This window comes from Triticum dicoccoides, chromosome 2B (assembly GCF_002162155.2).
Source record: "Triticum dicoccoides isolate Atlit2015 ecotype Zavitan chromosome 2B, WEW_v2.0, whole genome shotgun sequence".
NCBI classification, from domain to species: domain Eukaryota; kingdom Viridiplantae; phylum Streptophyta; class Magnoliopsida; order Poales; family Poaceae; genus Triticum; species Triticum dicoccoides.
This window is the reverse complement of record NC_041383.1, coordinates 732,982,313-732,986,596: the sequence shown is the minus strand read 5'-3', so window position 1 is coordinate 732,986,596 and position 4,284 is coordinate 732,982,313.

Genomic DNA, 4,284 nt, shown 5'->3' with positions numbered 1-4,284 from the left:
TAGCAGCCCCCCTCCCTCGTGTCGGCACGAAGGGAATAAGCTATGAATGGATGCCCCCCAACCGTGGTTCACCTAGCAAAGTGCGAAGTAGCTAGCAACCCCCCTTGTGTCGGCACGAAGGGAATCCTAAGCTATGAATGCATGCACCCCAACCGAGATTCACCTAGCAAAGTGCAAAGTAGTAGCCCCCCCCCACACACATACACACTTTCAGTCGGTGGGCCAGAGAGGCATCTCACCAAGATTGATCATAAAACGGACCAAGAATAATCCACCTTGGTCGTACAACCTCTCTCTTGTTGTTGGTCAAAGTGATGATTGTCCATACGACCCTGTAGATAGGCTAGCTCACCAATAATCACGCAAGTAGCTAGTCCCCAAAGACAACCACTGCATGCGTGTGGCCCAAACATATGTATGGAGAGTTGTGTTTTTGAGTAGAACAACTTTGATGTGGCACCGTGATTTTGAACTAGAAATCCCCACACTAAGTGAGGGTTAGGTTGACGATGCATATATATGTTACACCACACTTCAAGATGATGACGGGGATTCATGCATGCATGCGTGCATAGTATATGCGCTCAAACTTTAATTAGGTCAGAATCTCACCATGACCTATACTACAATAACACGAACCAAATGAAGAAATACGCCATGGTAACCTATCTTGTTGTCAGTCAAGGTGATCATAGACGTCCACTCGGGGCCCACGAATATATAGGCTTGTTGCCGGTAACCACGCGAGGGAGTGTACCGTTTGAAGACAACCACTACATGCATATGTATGGAGGTGATGCGTGCATCCATGTTTGAATACCATTTCACAACTTTGATGTGGCGTGCGTCAAAAATCATACACTCAACCCACATAGAGCGAGATCGGTCCATGACGTGTTGTTGTACTAGCCACTTCGACTCGACGGGAGGGATTCATGCGTACACATGCATGTCTATTACAAGTAAACAAATAACCCCCTCCTAAGTCAAATTAACCACTGTCATTGTCAGGTAAAAAGTAGTGATGGACCAAGCAGGCCCACAGATGGAAAGCATCGATATTGCTGATAACTGCTTAAGTGGGTGCGAGAGGACAACCACCATCGCTTGGCATGTGGGCCAAACATATGCTGAATACCTAAAATTCACAACTTTGATGTGCCACATGCCTCAAAAATTGTAAACCATGCACCCACACAGAGTGAGGTTCATGAAGCGTACTACATATGATGGTCCCCTTCCCCCTCTTCGACCCATACCATATGCTCCTATCATAATACAACCCAAAAATGATCCTCATCGATGGTGAAATTAATTAACCTCTCCCGATGTAGGTCAAAGTGATGCATGCATCGATGATGGCATCGTGGGCCCACAGATGGAAGCGTCACACATGAGTGTCCTAGCTAGGTTTGAATTCATTGTATTGTGGGTATAATTGTCATTTTTTGAATTGCATTTTTTAAATGAAAGCTGATGTTGTTCGTCCAGTTGCCGTATCTTCCATGTATTTTTTTGCGGGGGTATTTTTCGATAGTTTAGTGGTTGTACCATTTTTAGGCGAGTTATGGAAGTGAGAGTTAAATTGACACCTCTATTAGTCTACCACATGTCTCTAGTTTTACTGCTTTAATTTAATTTGTTGTAGTTGTGGCATACGTTGTAGTGCACTGCAACGTTAGTAGTGTACTTTGTTGTAGCTGCATTACAGTGGTTATGACTGCTTATGAGATTTCTCTTCTCTTAAATTGCATTCTGTGTTCTAGATGACTGCATAATATGCACTTCCGTACTACATTATGAGAATTGTTTTTGAACATCATATGTTAACTGCAAAGTTTGACCATTTGCATTTCCTTATTACTGTTCAGAGGACTGCTTTTTATTATTATTAGCACCACACTATGTGTTTGAGAGAACTGCGTTACTGCCAACAACAACTTTGTCTAAAAAGGATGATAAAATGACGCAGTTGAGGTTGCATACTTTAAATAGGCATCATTCAAAGTGTCAGATGGACATAATTTTAAAAGCATACAACATAAGCAAAGCATTAGAAATATTGGTTGCTTCATATTAGACAACCTAGAGTGCAAATATTGTAAACTTGATGGAGTCTTCTTCTTTGTAGAAAAACACCATGGCCACTTCTCCGACCTCAAAGCAATTCTGGGAGACAAAATCTTTCCAACCAGTAGTTTTGTTGATGTAGTCTTCAGAGTCGATGTGGTAGTCAGCTTGCATGTCTGCATACCCATTCTTGTGTTGTGTCTCCAAAGTAACCTTCTCTTAACTCGGAGTAGGAAATTTTATTGTGGATGGCAGTTTCTGCATATTGGAATGGGTGGAAAAAGAATTTTATAAGTAAACAACAAATGTTTTACTTTTATACTTAGGATGATCTGTTTATGTTGACTTAAATACTTACATATATATGACTACTATTTTCTAAAGTTGTTGCAATGTATGAACAAACTTATATATAGAATTGACCCCTAGTTTTACTAGGATATATATTATACTGCAACATGCTTGCACTGCAATGCCAGTAATAGTGTACTTTGCCAGCATGTTAAGAGAATTGCAACACTTATCTACTGACCCTTTTTTTGTTCGTGTGTTGGGGTTCTGATCTAACTAGTGTCGATACCTGGTGTGGTACTGAAGAAAGATAGGTGGAAGCATCTAGTCTTAATAGCTAACAAATCTGAACAACAATACAAGTTCTGTTTTGTATTTTGTTGACAGTACTGAACGAATTGATTGAACTATATATTAAGATGTGGATTTGCAGGCTAGATTATGTCCAAAATTGTGAGGGGATAAACATATTCCTGCAGATCTGCGGTTGTTAGGCGATGAAGAAATGGCGCACGAAACCCCCTATTGGGTATCATCAGGCACCCTAGCATGCTGCGCCACTTGGTGTTGGTGAGATCTAGACCTTCCGCGTACACGCATGTGTCCGCTACCGGCGCCATCCTTGCCAAACACTCGCAGTTACATTCCATGGCGGGTTCAGTGGAATTGCAGAGAAGAGCTGGGGATGGGATGAACCCTAGATCTACGATTTGAAGAAAATGAGGAACAGGGGGAGGAGTTGTGTTAGTGTGGAGCATGAATGGATACATTTTTATGCAACCAATTGAGCAACGGAAGTAATAAATGTTGTGGTTGGTGTTAGGTGGTGGATTGGTTCTGAATCAGTGTACGTGAATGCATTTGAGAAGCAATAGGACTGCTTACTTGAAAATAGCAAACTGCATTGTCATATCACGACGAACTGTGGAATCACGACGAACGTATGGTATGTGAGATTTTTTTTAATTTTCAGTGGCCTCTCTTTTGTGTGTTGGCCCTGTGTTCGGGGAGTGAAGACACATTGGGCCCAAGTCGGCCTGTGAGCACGGCTGGTTCCCGGTGCGTTGTGTGCGGCCTAATGTTTAGTCCCACCTCGCCCGCGGAAGGCGCGCCCGGCCTGTTTATAAGCGCTGGCGAGGCCGCCGTATCGAACTCCTCTGGTTACCTATTTGGGCGCTTATACACGGCGCTCGCTGCTCTATGCTCTCTGACCTGTGGGCCCATGTGTGGCTGGCCCCATGCATTGTGACTCAGAACAACTCGCCTTCTGTGGGTGCAGACCTACTACGAGACTGGCTGGAGCCGGTTGCACCTGGGTGGTCAATTTTTTCTTTATATTTTTCTGTCTTAAGTATTCTTTTCAATGTCTGGGCGTGCACTACTTTTAGTAAATCATCCATGCGATGTATTGATCAGGGTTCTGTACTGCATGTGCACGCATTCCATACTGCATGTGCAGTTCTCATTTTTTCCAATGTATGGGAGTGCACTGCTTAGTAAATCATACGTGTACTGCATTGAATATGTTTCTGTACTTCACGTTCATATATTTCCGCACTACATACACATGTCGCATTTTTCTTTTTGTGTTTTTGCTCTTATGTATTCTTTTTTCAAATTTAGGGCGTGCATTGCTTTGTTGGGTATGTGTAAACTTCATTCGACAGTCTGTACTGCATTCGTACACAATTTGCACTGCATGCGTCCTATTTGCACACTGCATCTTATTTTCGTTTTGTGCATTGCTCGAATCTAATGATACATAAGCAAACAACAGAAAACAAATTATCACAAGCATTCTGTACGACAAGTTCATCACCAGCAAACTAAGTTGAACAGAAAGCAATCTAACATAATCAAAGTTCATCATTACAAGCGATTCTGCATGGCTAGCAAACTAAGTTCAGCACACAAGCAAACTAA